The 17,551-nt window shown below is 34.6% G+C and overlaps 1 protein-coding gene across 3 annotated transcripts in view; it reads right to left on the bottom strand.

Moving 5' to 3' along the window:
- CLINT1 (clathrin interactor 1) overlaps nucleotides 1-17,551 on the bottom strand; it is a 58,941-nt gene that overhangs the window by 28,267 nt on the left and 13,123 nt on the right. The window lies entirely within an intron of this gene.

Here is a 17,551-nt window from a genome sequence, read left to right as displayed (position 1 = left end):
AACAGATGAGAGACTGATTACATTAGAGCTGGCCTAAGTCCAGCAAAAAAATGGCTTTGGGTCAAATTAAAAAGGAAATTGAACACACTAGAGTCTATTATAAAACTAAGTTGTCTGTTTCCTAACCAGATCTAGTTTACATGCACTCTTGTTTCCTTACAGAATTTCTGTAAATTAATCAGCAAAATTACAGAAGAGCTAAACATTATTTATATTGCATTTTCAAGAAGCAATGACAAGCCAAAGGTAACATTAAAAATGTTTAGAATCACTATGAACATTTAAACTGTAATCCCTTGGTCTCTTTTCACTTATTACATCATACAGGTTTTCCGTGTCACTAGTCACCATAACCCTCACTCTTGATGGCTACATAATATTCCATCAGGAGTCTGTATAACATTTAACTTTCACTTAAGACTTCAACAGTGATGAAGAACATGGGTTCTAGGAATCAGAAAGATCTGACTTCAGTTACTTTGTGACTTTTAGCAAAATTATTCTAATTATCTTAATTTTAGTTTCCTCAAATGCAAAATGGGAGTAAGAAAGAATACTATCTAAAAGGGTGGCATCTCAAATGAAATCTATTAGTAGCATAGTGCCTGACACACAGAAATTGCTCAATACAGGCCAGCTGTCATTATTATTAAGAAAGATAATAAACACCTATTAGGAGTAATAAAAATATTACTTAATATTTTTATAAGAAAGGACTTTGAAAAGAGTCCCTTAAGATAAAAGATAGCAAAATGTTTGGTTATTAAAATAGAATTTACATACTCATATGGATTTAAGAATTCAATGACATTCTGAGAAAGAAATACTGTGAAAAGTGACAAACTATAGTAGTATCCACTTGACATCTAAAATTCCAATTATTACTGAGCAATTATTGTAACAGATGCCTATGAGTACGACCATTCAAATCTTTCACTTAAAATCAAGCCTTAGAAATACAGAAAAATCAGAATTTGGTAACTATGACTTCCATACATCTCACTCTTGCTGTATGGTTTTTCAGTTATCAGAAAGTTCTATTTTTTAAAGGAAGGAAGGTATGGATATAATTTGTATTCAAATCTGTTTCTCAAATATAAAGAAATACAAATTTCAAATTCATTGAAAACCTTTCTCTTCCTTTACTTAAAAAAAAAAAAGACTAATAAATGGTTTGGGGTAAAATTTGAAAGGGACCATTACACATATATAACGCCAAATCACAGAATAAATTTGGCTTCTAGATTTACATCCAGAATACTGTTCTACTAAGGAAGGACAGTGAAATCCTATATCACTTTCTTTCAAATCTTGGCGAAAGCTGCCTCCTAAAGTATCAACTAGTTTGATAACATAAGTATAAATTGTTTCCCTGGGACATAGTTTCCAATGCCTCCTTTACCAACTGAGACGATTAATGAATGAATTTTCCTAAAAACCCAGTAATGATCCTCTTGACAATAATTTTATGTATAGATACAAAGGAGTAACATTTTTTCCAATTTTTTTCAACAATGGAAACAAAATAAAATCAAGGCAGTCAATGACAGATTTGCAATTTAAGATGCCACAAAATGATGGATTTCAAAATGCTTTTGTTTATCCTACTGGCTGAAGAATGCGTGGCTTAGGCAGTTATAAGTGTCAACATGCAGCTGTGGGAATGAACAATAGCAATTAGGATTATAATTCACCCAAGCATTTCATTAGCAAGAATGCACTTAAAATCTGTTTGCATTGTTTAATTTCAAGAGAACAAGATGAAAGGAGTTAATCTCTAGTCCATGCACATGAAATATTTTTACTAGAGCCTTCATAAATGCTGTAGCTTTCAGAACACTACTTTCCTTGTTCAAGCTACAAAAGCCCATGGGTCAAATGAGAAAGGTCCTGTTTCTCTAACCCTTCGCAAGATTCTTAGCTGAAGGCCTGTGTGTTTGAGTGCTGTGTGTTTACAGGAAGAGGTGGCAGACAGCCAATAATTTAAGAATCTCCTTATTTCCTTGGTTGAAAAACAATGGGAACTATATAAAATGACAACTTACCATTAAAACACACTTACAATATAGTTACAAAGTACACAAAGTACATCCACAAAATATAGCAACAATAACAAAAAATAATAAAGTTAGAACACTTCCATGAAGAGAATGGCTCTATTTTAAAGCCATTTTTCCAGTGAAACTGTTGCTTTCAGAAACTGTAAAGAACTCTGAAGATGAGATCCGCTGGCTATAAAGAATTCCAAAATAAAGTATTTTTAAGCTGCACCTAATTCAGAAACAAATGTAAACTAAAACAAAACAACACACTACTGTATAGTTTGGCCTTACTCCAGGTCATTTAAAAATAACTATTTCTAAAAAGGTAGAAATGGCATTTTGATCCTTCCTTTCCCATGTTTTCAGTTGCCCTCAATCCACACCCTACCCATAATTCCAGTGACCTTTTTTAAAAAGGAAAATAACCTCTTCCCAACCCCCACCAAAAAAAAAAAAAAAGTTAAAAAGAAATTACATCCAGATGTGAAAGGAAAAAATAGCTAGTTTAATTCTTAAAACTTCCTATGATTGACAAAAATGTTTTAAGAATGGGTAATTCAGACACTAGAGGGGGCTCTCTCAACAGTTTTTTAAAGCACCAAATTCAGACAAAGGTCTAAGATGTGTTCTGCAAGTAAAATTCTAGGAAATTACCATGAAATAACCAAAAAGTGAAGAATATTAAGAATCTGCTCATGTTCTGAAGATTTTACCTTAAAGCAGTATTGAACCACACTCATTATTGTTTGTTATCAGTAAGACTTCACTGCATCTACAGTCCTTTTCATGCTTTCACATTTGCCCCTCACAGCACCCTAACAGGCAGGACAGGACTAAGGGAGATCCAGTGAGAGTACTTAACCCTCGACAACCCAGCACCACTCACTCATTGGATCTTTAATGCCAAAGACTAAAAGTTACTGCCCTCAACTTCTGTACACATACTTCTGTGACTGTATTCACATGGCCAATGTTCAATTATTCTAGGGCTGACTATTCAATTTGTAAATTATTAGTGTTCACTTGGCTCTGTTCTTTATTCCTCATTTTCTGTTTATTGCACTGCTCACTACTGATAGAATACCAAATTATTTTACTTAGTAACAGTTTGGGAACAGGTTTTAGAGGCAAGATTGGTTGAAAGTGAGCTAACGTGGGACTTTTACTTATAGATGGCCAATGCTTCTTCTAATCTGCATTAAGAATAATCAGTAAAATAACTGACAAGAAAACATTTGAATAGTTCTTATTGATATATTTTCCTGTCAAAAGTTCAATATGCTTTGCTAAAACAAAACTATATACCAAGAGAAAAGGTAAAGCTTAGGTACAATTCAGTTCTAACTACCAGCAAAGGAATAAGGAAACTGAAACAGATTGATGCAGTAGAAAGTATTTTTTCCCAGCTTGTCCTTTTAATTTTACCTCCTTTAAAAAAAAAAAAAAAGTCGTATTTTTCATGTTTTCTTCTTTTTGTTTTAAACTTACTATATAAAGCCTTCATTCACTCTGAGATCAGGAAAATATTTAGCAGTATTTTCTCTTAGACCTTTAAATTTGTATTTTATTCTATGCATGCACACATACATCCACACTTAGAGAGAGTCTTCACTAACAGGAAAACAGGCAGCAAGAGACAGAGACACAACATTCAAAGTAATGGTTTTAAATAACAGTATTTTTTTCTTTATACTTTCCTGTATTTTCCAAATTTCCTCCCATGAACTTTAACCAAGGAGAAACTTTTAAATGCCATTAAAAATAGAAATCAAGTACAGTATCATCATTAGCAACCTTTTAACTTTCATCAGCAAATAAGCATCATGGTAGCCCACGTATGTATTATTTGTACTTCCAACATCTTGTTTTTATCAGGCTAATAAGTGCAGCAAACTAGTAACTAATGTATATGTATACATACTAAAATATGTATACCAAGTGCTATATGTGTAAAACTACAGGGATCAATTTAAGTACCTAATATTAAAATTAACATGTTTTTAAGAAACTCTTTTAGGAAAGAATAATTCTTGAACATTAAAACTTACACTAAAAACTCACCTCTTAATCTCAATGCCACAAAGATTTCAGAAGATACTTTTATGACACAGGTAAAACTATTATGCTCCCATTAATAAAGTATCAATCTTTAAATAACTTTTTAAAAATAATAAAACACCCATAAAATAAACACTGAAAAAGAAAGTTTTCTCAGGTAACAAATTCCTTCTTTTAATGCTTGTTCCTTTTTTTTTTTTTTAAGCTTCTGGCCAAAACATTAGGAAAATAGTTTTAAGAATACTTGCTCTAAAAGTGTGATATAGACCATTTGATATTCAGTTTTCATCAGGGGACCTCCTTTACCACATGACCCTTATTTGCAAGCCAAACATTTTATAGGTTCAATACTTATTTTAAAACCAAGTACATGGTATTACAATCCTGTGAACAGAATCATATTTATGATCAACAACCAAGAAGTCTACCACTTCTAAATTCAACAAATACATAACTTTCATTGTCAGCAGAAAATCTGAAGCTGTACAGAAATGGTGTGGGGAGGTAGAAAAACCGATTCATCTACTCGGCTGGATATTTGCTACCCATGGAAAAAAAAAAGTATTTTCTTGACCTGAAAGTAAAATACAAAGCAATGAAAAATGTCTTTTTAAAATTTTTTTTAAGATTTATTTATTTTTGAGAGAGGGAGAGAGACATAGCGTGAGCAGGAGAAGGGCGGAGAGACAGGGAGGGCGACACAGACTCAGAAGCAGGCTGTAGGCTCCAGGCTCTGAGCTGTTAGCACAGAGCCCAATATGGGGCTCGAATTGATGAACTGTGATATCATGACCTGAGCCGAAGTCAGACGCTTAAATGACTGAGCCACCCAGGTGTCCCGAAAAATGTCTTAACAAAAGGACTGGTTCAGTAGAATTAATATTGCTAAAGCAAATATTATAATATTTGATTATAAAGTATCTTAGTTATAAAATAGCTACAGTGCTAATATAAGGAATAAATTACAGTGTTCCCTCCACACCAGAAGAAAACTAATATAATAAATATTGGAAAGTAGAGAAAAAAACAAATACAACAAACCTACTGCTGGCCACTTTCTCTCTAGTGCTGCCATGCTGTCATTAGCAGCAGCGGCCCCTTCTACCAAACAGAAAGAAAATGAGTGAGTAGAGAGGAAAAGTATATTTAATATAATATATTTAATAGCAATATAATAGCAGTATTATAGCAATATTTAATAGAAATATAATAATATTTAATAGCAACTCCTTGGTAGAGAAATTAAATAAGCTCACTTGTATCATCACAAGACTAGTAAGTAGCTGATGTTTAAACTGCTGGGTTTTCTAATTCTAAAGTCCATATTATACCACAATGCCCTAAAATCAGAGAATTAGTAATATCATCCGACCTAAAAGAAAAAGCTTCTTAGTTAATAAATTAAGATGACATCACAAACTGTGCTACTAAAAGAAATGCTCAATTAATCTTTAAAGAAATATATTCCCAATTATGGAAATTATATTTTCTTTGGTTTTACTAAATACTAAATAATGAACTATCCAAGTGGAAAGGAGGAAACCAATGTATTCCTCCCCCTCTTAAACACAAATACTCTTAAAAGCAAGGTAAAAAAACCCATTTTGAATAAGGAAAAACTGAAATTGAAGACCTCTAAAATCTCAGGCTCTCTTATCCATTCTTCTGTAGTAACAAGACTTCAGAAGAATAACCTGGTTATTTAAAAAACATATACCCTATTTCAATCTATTTATATCATAAATATGTGGGATGCTCATGTGCATATTATTTATGACTTCACCTATTTACACAGAGGACTATGCTGGATTATGTATTTTCTGTTTTCCTCTTTACTTTTCAAGAGGGAACATTAAAATACTAAATGCTGAAACATGAGACTTTCTGCTTTTTAAAATAACCATCAAGAATTTGCACTGAAATACTATACTTCATGCTTTAGCTATCACAGTAAAAAAAAATTAACACCAAATAAATATTAAAGAACAGTTTACTGCCAGGTTTTACTGAGGCAGGAGGGGACTCCCATAGTTCTTTTTAAAGCTTCTACTTTTAGAATATTCTGGATACTCAAAGATCAAGTTAGATACTATAACCGGATACCTAAAACATTTTAAAAACAGTACAGACAGAAAAACTGCTGAAGTCCAAACACAAGCTGCCTGCTTACGACATGAAAACCACAGAAAATGTATTAACGTTCAAAAACACCAATTCAGTTGTTCATTCCCCACATATGACAAGAGAAAAGCACCTCTAGCTGATGTAACTCTAACTGAAATTCTAATTGTTTTAAGATGTAACAAAATTAAGGTGTATCTACTCTTTTCTAAGGCAAAAGCTATTCTTCCACCATACTACTAACAAATTCTTTGATCCATTCTGATTGATGTTGGCCTTCAATTCCAGTAATAGTTTAGTCCATGGGGATGGAGAATTGGGAGTCCAAAATTTAACCACCCCTGATGTTTTCAGAAAGTATATTTTCAGTTTTTTTGCAGAGGACAATGGGGAACAAATTAAACACTGAACATATTCTGCACGTAGAAATGACTAAGAATAAACCTCTAACATTCATGAACGATTAACAGAAAACCTTTATCTTAAAAATTACAAAGACAAAAATGGTTGTACAGACTCCTGACAATCTCCCAGATTCGATCAAGACTTTAAAGTATCCTGTACTTATTATACTTCCCCAACACATGGTAAAAGTAGTTAGATTCATCAAGTTTTCTTTCTTAGGTAGGAAACTTATGCATGGCAGAACACTTTTCATAATTTTTTTTTTTTATTGATTCTGTATAATTTGTGTCATTAATCCAAGGTACTACCAAACCCAATGTGTTCTTCTCTAAATACCCTTTGTAAAGCTACTATTTTCTGTTAATAATAATTTTCTCAGGCTCTGCCACATTCACTACCAGTACTGGAGGTTGGCTTTCTTGATTTGTTGTTCACAAAGAAATTAAGTTACAACAGCCCCAGAGCTGTAACATAACAAAGCCGAGCTGCCCAGTGGATGCCAATGAAAGGCTTGGCTAAGTGACTTGTCCCCACAGCTGCAAATAAGATTTGGATCATAATAAAATTGTACATTATTTCCTGTTAACAAATCTAGATCTGTTTTACAAAGTCAAAACTGAACAAAAATCTACTACATTTTAGAAAGGAGGATGGTTACACAGTAGGAAATGTAATACAAAAAAATATTTAAGAACTTTTATCAGTAACTGACATTAACCGATTTATCACATATTTTCTAATCTCTAAATATACCCATTACAGATTATTAGTACTCCAAATGATATCATTATCTAAAGATTTCAAGCTTAAAACCTAGCATTCCAAATCCATATAATTTCAAATTGTGCGTTAAATAAATAGTTGGTCCCTTGCTTAAGGAAGAGTTTACCTAACATTCCAGGAAAATTTCCAGTACTGATTCAATATCAGTTTACATGAGCCCAAACTAACAACTTACATCTAAAATATCTGAGATTTCTAACAACTGATATGTTTATCACTTAAGTATAATAAAACTGTTCTAAAATGCAACTAGCAGAAGTAATGTCTTATGAACTTTTTTCCAAAAAACAAAAAAAAACCCACAGAAAATCATTATTTTGCAGTTTATGTAGAATTCAGGGTTAGGAAAGGTTACATAAAATCGGTAAGCCTTAAAGAAGTCAATACTCCAAGTTTAGTTTCTCATGGCAAACTATGTGCCAGATTAGAATGTATACATAAATTGATCACTAAATGATACAAACTTATGGAAGCAATGACTAAAATACTTTTCTATATAAAAGTTTATATGTTAAATGTTTATAGTCCAATATAAAGTCTTCAGGGAAAGATTAGAAGCCACACATAATTATTCCAATGACTCAAAAAATTAAGGAATTGATCCAAAACAAAAAATACTTAAACCAGGATGGTAGTTGGATTTCTGCCCCTTGAAGCCTGTCATTGAATTCTTTTTTCCAAAAGTTACCGACCTCTTGATCACTATTAAGTGTGACTTAAACTGGCAATTTTTCAAGGAAAGAGTTTTAGTAATTTATGTAACAGATGTGCAAAAAAAATTACATGAATGAGATAAGCCAAGAAAAACATCCTGATGTCCACAACTAAATTATGACCTGTGGGAGGAAGAAACTATAAAATTATTTCCCCTTCCTTACAACTTCAGTGGTTAGCAATACGAAATAAAATAACCTGTTTGATAGCAACCCATTTCCAAACATTTAAAATGGGCCTGGGCTCTAGGAACTGTTCCAAACACAAGCCCACCCTAAAGGAAACTACTGCAAATTTATGTATTTTCATAATCTGCTTCATCTTTTATGGCTATTTTGTAGGAAAGCAAAGTAATATGTACATTAATTGACCAATAATTAGAGATTAATATGGCCTGAATTTTGTCGCGGACTCCTGGACAAATCAACCACTCTGTGTCTCAAGTTTCCTCATCTGAAAGACAGTTCCTATGTATAATAGAGATTAAATGAAATGGTTAAGGGTACCATTTAGCACACATGGTCATTTTTCTGCCAGTATTTATTTTTAGTTTGAAGATATTCTTTATATGGTCCCTTAGAGTAAACTAATTCTTATTACTTACATCTCATTCATTGTTGCAGAACTTTACAGTCATGGTAACTAGCAGCCTATCTGACCCAAAGCATAGATACTGAAATGAAGATCTTGAAAATGTTAAGTATATAGGCAAGGCAAAAACAACTATTATTAAGAAGTGGCCAAAGACCTGGAAATGAGCATTACTAAGACATTATTAACACTAATAATACTAATAATATAATATTACAGTAGTAATACTATTAATGCAAGCCCTGGCAGAGAACAACTATTTTATGCTTAACAGAGTTTTTATTTTGAAGTTTACTGTTACTAATCTTGAGCTACAGTTTTATTTTACATAAAGTAGCAATTTCTTTTTTAGTGGTAACCTGACATCATCTGATCAAGTAAGTAAAAAGTCCCTTTTTTTGGATTCACTAAACTCATTCACATCTACTGATGGAGTTGCACATCCCAAAGCAAAATTAAAGCAAAAACAAAGACTTTTAAGCTATTATAAGAAGGGAAATTATCTAGCATTATCAGAAACTGCAGAATTCTGAGCTTTCAAAATGCCCAAAATAAGGTCATATAATTCATTCCATGAGGTGGCTGTCTGAAGAAAGCATTTTAGAAGGGCCACAATACCTGGTTTCTATATCCTGCTTCCTTTGCAAGAGCACAAATCATTAAACGAAGAAATGTCTGGATGTTCATGGATCTTGATGGTTTATGTAGAAACCCTTCTACTTTCCCTCTAGCATAGGTGCTGCTGCTACCATGAGCTGGGTAGCAGATGACAAGCTTAAAAAAAGCTGTCCCAACCACTGGCTAGTCCCATGATGCTAAAGAGTTATTTTTTTTCCAGAGAAATTTTCTGGTGCCAATTAAGATTTGGGGAAGGGATGTTCTATGGCTGGCAAAAGAAGGTATTTGTTATGTGATTCAGGAAAGTGAGATAAGTTGTTTCTAAAACGTGGCAGCAATGGTACATGGGACAATATAGCAATCAAACAGGCAGAGGGTACACACTAGAAAATTCTTTTCCTTTCACTGCCATAGAAAAACAGCTCCCACAACACAAATCTGATGAACAGTAACTACTATCAACTATATAAAAACACATGTACATGTGGACAAAATCTAGAAGGAAAAAAAAAACGTGAAAAACTGTATGTGGACGGAGACACATTAGTTTACAATTTTATTTATACGATGAAAAAAAATCGATCACTTTTAAAGAAAAGAAAAACAGCACTTGTGTATAAAACTTCTCTTCACTTGTTAGGGCAGTGTCCCATGGCTGAGCTGATTTAATTCTGCTGAGGATCAGTTTCCACTCTCTTGGCTCAGCAGCCTCTTTATGTTATATCAGTGCCCTATCTGCACAGATAAAAGCTTTCTGAAGACCCGCTTTGGATAAAGGACCAGAGGTAAGGGTGTCAAGTTGCCTTCTTCTCTTGGCTAGCTGCAAAACAGTGTTGGAGACTATTCCGTAGGAATGCTAGCCCCAACCCAATTCTATTTTCTACTTCCAGCTGATTTTTTCTTTATCCTCTATCTCTGTAATTTTTAAGATTTCCATTTTTACTTTCTTCTAAAACAGTACTCTAGTATTTTGTGAAACATGGTAAGATTTTGGAGATGTTATGTAAAACTAAGGCAATTTTATTACTACAGCACTTCTCAGAGACTATATTCTAACATGCTTTGAGAATCTCAAAGAGGGGATCATATTAAACATGGCTAAAATTTTGGTGATAACATTCCTTCTCCCTGGAGCATTTTCTAAGTGTTCCAAAAAACCCACTTTGGGGTTTTTACCCTATTTTTTAAAACTTCCCTTCATATTAGACTCACAAAAATGTCTATACCTTTCATCTTACCACTCTTGTTTTTAGTATCTGTTATTTCTTATTCTTTTTTAATGGATAGCTTTTCCTTTTAACCTTTTATGTTTTTAAATTCTTATCTGATGGCTGGTTTTAGGCCTTTTATCTTGCTTTACATCTCACTTATTTTTAACCTATTAAAAAAAAAACCTTGATTGATCTTTACTGTTGATTTCAGTTTCCTATCTTGTTTATTTTAAGTCTCATCAGTATTACTTTTTGGGCCCCTTTTTTCCACTGAGTTTTTAAAAACTTTTAAACTTTATTCCAACCTCTTCAAAGTTCTCTATTTTTAGCTTTAAGTTCTCAATCCTCATTTAATAATGTCTTTCCTTTTTTCTTGCACGTTTTACTTATTTTACATTTTATAACACATCACTGAATGAACAGAAACAGCACAAAGAGCTCAAGAAAAGAGAGGAATTGGCTCTTCTCACAGTCCCTAACTCTCACACTTACTGCTGTTTTTCTGGCCCTCCCGATGCAGGGGTAACATTTTTCACAAGGATCAATGAAACACGTATATGAGATACTCAAAATGAGATTAGCTTTATTAAGTCCCAAGGGGTGATAAAATTCTTCTTCTTCCAGATTAGAGATGCTTTTTAACAATAAAATTATTAGTTTTCATGTACTTGAGAAGGAGCAACATTCAGGCAGCTTCACGATTTCTCAGGGTGAAACATGATCTGCAGGGTACATGGTAAGGCCAGGCAGGCTGCATGCAGGTGCTGGGTGTTTGGAGTCATCTTTGGGAGCCTTTTCCCTCAGTGCCTGCTTCCCATTAATTTCCAAGACCTGTTTGTGCTGCATTAAAAATACAAAGCACTCATCTCTCTAGTCTAGGCTCCAACAATAGCCATTTAACAATGTCTCCATTTGGGGTGTGTTCTCCACTTATCCTTCAAACCGTTGACTAGATTCAGCTTCCTAATATATTTACCGTTGGCCATGTGGTCCACCACAAATTCATCACCACCTTCCCCAAGTATTTTCCTCTTTGTGTTATCAGTGGACAGTACCATCCAGAGTTACGGCTTCAACATCATAATTCATTACTTCCCTCCCCTCCTATTCAGCATTAAATCCATTTTCCTGGACTTTTCTACCTACGGTGGTTCCTAAGTGTCTCTAATATGTCCATCTACTTCTCCCTACCCACGTTGCCACTACCTCAGCGCAGGGTCACGACCATTTCCCACCCAGATTATTGCCAACAATCTTATAACTAGTGTCTCTGCTTTTCCTCTATCTCCCACCAGACCAGAGCCAAAGTGAACTCTTGCTGAAATACAAATCCTATGTAACTGAGCCCCCATTTTTTAAATCCAACAAAGGCTTCCGTTGGAAGCCTTCAAGATGAAGTCCAAATTCCTTAACATGACAAAAAGTCTTTCATGTGGGATATCAATTTATTCTTTCAGTCCCATCACCATCATTCTCACCTCAAGGCCTTTGCATGAATTGTTTACTGTCTGTAAGTCTTCTACCCACTCAGCCCTGTCACTGGCCTCACTTCACCTTATCATCAGGGTTTAGTTTAAATGCCACTTCCTCCAAGAAACCTTCCTTTAACTCTGGGGATCTGCCTATATGCTCTTCATAGCACCCTGCTCTTTATCTTGAACTAAAACTAAAACTAGTGTACTATAACAGGCACATTTGTTTCTTGTCTCCCCCTCTGGACTGAAAACATCCAGAGGACACAAGTTGTCTCTAACTTTATTTTTAATTTTTAGTTTATTTATTTTGAGAGAGAGACAGCATGAGCAGCAGAGAGGGAGAGAGAAGGGGAGAGAGAGAGGGAGGGAGAGAGGGAGGGAGGGAGGGAGGGAGGGAAAGAAAGAAAGAAAGAAAGAAAGAAAGAAAGAAAGAAAGAAAGAAAGAAAGAAAGAAAGAAACAGACAGTATCCCAAGCAGTCTTGTGTTGTCAACACAGAGCCTGACGTGCAGCTCGATCTCACAAACTGTGAGATCATAATCTGAGCCGAAATCAAGAGTCAGACACTTAACTGACTGAGCCAGCCAGGCACCCCTGTCTCTCACTTCAAAGATCCCCAGTGCCTGTAACAGACTTGGTGATAGCAGATGTTCCATAATATTTATTAAGTAATTGAGCAAATAGGTTAAATAGCTTCTTCCCTTTGACTCAAAAAGTTCTGGTGTTCAGGACCTACCTGATCTGGCCTCAATCTACCTGCCTAGCCTTTCTTCCCACTGCTTCTGTTTTATCTCCTTTATGGGATAACAACTGAAATTTAAACACGCCCTTTCTTACCTCAGTAAGTGTTCACTCCCAGAATTATCTCCTTTCAGTAAAACTCAAACCTAGTTTTTAACAAAGATGCAAAAGTAAAGTCCTCCTGATTCCTGCCAACCCATAACCTCCCCTTCCTATGGTAAAATAAACATTACATTTATAACTTTTATGAATTATATTGTACCCTATGTAATAGCTATGTATGAACATATCTTAATTCCCCCTTAAAACATTGTAAGTTTTTAAAAAACAAGTATAGTTGATCTTCCTTATTTGAGGATTCTGTATTTGTGAATGTGCTCACTAAAATGAGCACTACTAAAATTTTAGCATTACTAAAATTTTGTAAGACTAAAATCAATATTCACAGCACTTTCATGGTCATTTGTGAATATGTGCAGAGCAGTGAAAGATTTGACTCATCTGTTGGGCACATTCTCAGGTGAGGCCAAAAGGCGATGTTCTGCCTTTAGTTCTCATGCCATAAACAAGTGTCTGTTCCCTGGTTTATGCAATGCCATTATTTTTCACATCTTTGTGCTTTTTTTTGGTGATATCGCTGTTTAATGATCTCTAAGCCTGGTGCTGAAGTGCTGTCTAGAGTTTCTATGTTTAAGTATGCTGTAATATGCCTTACAGAAAAAATACCTGTCAGATAAGCTTTGTAACATGTTGTTGGGCCCTGAGCTCAGTGTCACTGAAAACAGTATGTATATTGAGACATCTTCATACAGAAACAGACACAAAACATGGTTATGCACTGACTGGATGATGAAATGTGACTAGAGGCCCAGAGGAATCTAACCTGGGAACAATGGTTCGGCATTTGCTAATTCAGTTTTTGTGGTGCCTCTGTAGAACCTATGCACCTCAAATAACAAGAACTGACTATAGCATATACTATGCATTTTTATTCCCCTCTTAGTACCTAACCATGAATGTCTCATATAAAATGGGTATTTAATAACTGACCAGTGAATACACAAATGAAATCTATAATCTCTTGGTAAGAGAGAGGGTGATGGAAGACAAAGACAAAAACAAAAAACAAACAAACAAACGGAGATTAAGATACGAATAGAGGGGGCTAAAATAAACAATCTCTGACCAACAAATATACAAAGAGAATGACGTGAGAAATATCAGTTTCTCAAAAAATTTTTAAAAAGGCCATCATGGTGGGGCACCTGGCTGTCTCAGTCAGTAGAGCTTGCGACTGGATCTCAAGAGTCGTGAGTTCAAGCCACATATTGGGTGTGGAGCCTACTTAAAATAAAAAGACAAGAAAAGAAATGAGGCTATCCTGGAATAAAGTTTCGATCTCAGGTCTTCTGAAGGCATGGCCATAAAGACTTGTTAATTTGCTATATCCCCTAAAGTTAATTTAGTAACCCCTAGCAAAGACTTAAAATGTTAAGACATGTTGGCAGAATTCTATGTCCACAGAAACATGTGTAGAGCTAAAACACTGAAATCAAAGGCTAAAAAAATACTTCAAAAACTTTAAATCTCTTACTTATGCTCAGTGTCAACTATCGATTTAGGAGTCATAAAGGGTGACTACAGATGCTGCAGTTCTCATATAAACAGCCCTCATTTTGCATGGCGCCCTGTTAACTGAAACTGGTACATACTGGAACCATGTCTTCGCTTTGCACAATCTGTTACTAAAGAAGAGCTGTGCAAAAGAGTTAGGCCTTACCTAACTCTATGGCCCAGGCAAGGTCCTAAGCCCTTTACAAACAATTCATCTGATCTATCAACTTTATGAGGCAGTTAACATCACCATTCCCATTCACAGATAAGGAAACCGAGGCACAAAGAGGTTAAGTATCTTGCTTAATACAACTATTAAGCGGTATGCTTAGGATTTCAACACAGGTAGTATGAATCCAGAGATAAATGTGGTATGCTTAGGATTTCAACCTAGGTAGTCTGAATCCACAAATGAAGTTCAGAGATTCTGATCCTAACCTCTTATGATAAAATCACAATTTTAACCACTGCCTCTTTCTACTTGTCCCCCTCTGATCCATTATCCAACTCGGCACCAAGAGTAGCTACATAAGTGGAATCATTTCATGTTCTTGCTTATCGAAATTCCTCACCAGCTTTTTATTATACTTAAAATAAATCCAAATTCCATGCAATGGCCAAACATTCCCTGAGACTACCTTCTTCCATGTTCTTGCCACACTGTTCTCTTTCTCACCAGCTCTTTCTCCACTTTGCTTGCTCCACAGCATCTTCTCTCTGGTATACTTTCCTTTACTCTCTGTGCTATACTTTAAAATCTTTTAAGTCTTAACATAAATGCCATGTCCTCAGAAAGGTCTCCTTCTCCAATCCTACTTAACACAGTCCCTCCCATTCATCATTCTACTTCAGCCCCTTTCCTTCATAACACTTAAAAAATGTAATTATTTTATTTGTTTTTATTTGTCTCTCCCCACCAAAACTTGTTTATAACTACACTTCGAGTATCTTAAAGAGTTCCAAATAATCAATAAATATTCGTGAAAAAAATAAACTAGGTCATCCTGTGGCTTCCTGCAATCCTTAGTACAACACCTCATCCTCTGTCATTTGGCCATCTCACATGAGAAGCATGCCTATAATTTCAGTCTTTTTATCAGAGATTATATAAACATTAAGAATACATTTTAATTCATTCACTAAAAGATGATTACTATCATACATTATAAAAAAAAAAAACAAAAAACACCCCTATCTGAAAAAATGTTATCAGTCTAAAAGGAATGTGTGTATGTTATTTTCAAATTACTCCTCATAAATTCCAACATGGCCAAAGGGATACTACCTATGTTGAAATCAAACACCAATGTTGCATCTCCATTAATTTTCTCAAACTCTTCTACTCTCAATGTGCCAATTACTTGTATTTGTTTTAATTATTTAATATTGTGTAATTTTGCTGCTTCTTCACACACACAATGTTTTTTGTAATTGTTGGAAAAATGCCACTCTCAACTATAGCCATTTTTTTCCAATTTAAGTCAAAAGGATTTCATATTCCAAATGAGTTATGTATTTGGTTTGCAGATAAAGTAAGCATAAGTCTATACTTAAGATATACATCCTAAGATTATCTACAGAAAATTAATCCTCAATACTTATTTCTACAAATGTCACACAGACATTTTACACTTGTTTGCTAAATTAAGTGCCAACATCCAGCATTCTAATTAGAATAGTGCTGCCATAATTGAGACTTAAATTACTCAGTAATCAGCAGCTAGCATAAACAATTCAAAATCCAAACAAGTTATCACAGGAGAGAAGTATATGAATTACAGGTAGATGGCTGTAACAGGGAATACCACTGGAAGAATACATTCTACGGGAGCATTTTATTGACATAATCAGATTATCTACAATATATACACTTGTAAAGCACATGCTGCGATTTTTGTCTTTTCATACTTCATTGATTTATGGAAAGCAAATTACATTGCTGTAAGTGGGAAAAGCATGGAGAGAACAGCAATTCCGTTAAAGTTTCACAATTTGAAAATAAAACCTTAATTATCCAAAAGAAAATCACCACCACACTTCAAAAAACGTCTTTGTCCCATGTGCCAACTCTTTGTACTATAGGTGTTTCTACATACTAAGAAATTCTAGCAACATCTTAATTACAACAAAAATCTCTCTATATAATCTACGATATAATCTTCATTCTAAAAATCTGCCTCACCACTAAAAGTAATCAAAACCAAGGGTCCTTGGAGAAATGGCTCATTCCATGGATGAGGGAGTAAAAGTACAGAAAAAGGTTCACACATCTTGTGCCAGAAAGTGAGAAAATGCTTAAAAAAAGAAAAGTGGCAAAAGGACATAAGCCAACTTTACAAGGCTCCTGTTGACCAAATCTGTGACAATTTGAGTACTGAAATAAATAAGGACAGTAGGGATTACAAGGCACTGAATAAAATGAAAATCCACAAAGGAGGGATATACAGAGGGGGGAAAATGAGAGCTCTTCCTTAGAGTAAACTGGTAATTATATATTGAAGGATGGATCGTGGGGGAAGGTGGTTGAAGAGGGAGGAGTCATCATTTGTAACTATCACATCAAGGAAGAAGCATCAGTAGATGCTAAATCGGGGGGGGGGGGGGGGGATGGAGTTTGATGAGGAGAGATCTTAAAGTATCTCCCCACAGACTATGTATTAGTTGCAACGAGAAAAACAACTACATAATGGAGAAACCAGACAACGCCTTTAACTGAGTGCTCAAAATTAAAAGAGCATACACACCTTGTTTTCCTCCTGAAAAGGACATGTTATTACTTAATGTAATATCCCAGCTCAGAATACATACCTGAGGAAACACCAGCTAACCTTAAATTGAGGAATATTCTATAAAATAACTGGCCTATTATGTTCAAAAATACCAGTATCATGAAAGGCAAAGAAAGATTAAAGAACTCTTCGTTAAAGGAGACTTAAAGAGTCATGACAATTAAATACATGATTCTGGACAGAACTGTGCACTGGAATGAGACAACTGACACAATTAGAATATGGACTACAAAGAGATAAAACTACTGTTTCAATGTTAAGTTTTCTGAATCTAATATCCATACTATGGCCATGTGAGAGAATCATCTTTGTTCTTAGGAAATGCACACTGAACTCTGGAGGCAAAGGGGGCATGTAACCTACTTTTAAATGGATCAGGAAAGTGTGTGT

This window comes from Panthera tigris, chromosome A1 (assembly GCF_018350195.1).
Source record: "Panthera tigris isolate Pti1 chromosome A1, P.tigris_Pti1_mat1.1, whole genome shotgun sequence".
Taxonomy (NCBI): Eukaryota; Metazoa; Chordata; class Mammalia; order Carnivora; family Felidae; genus Panthera; species Panthera tigris.
Note: the sequence above shows the minus strand (reverse complement) of the source record. Positions and strands in the feature narration are given on the sequence as shown.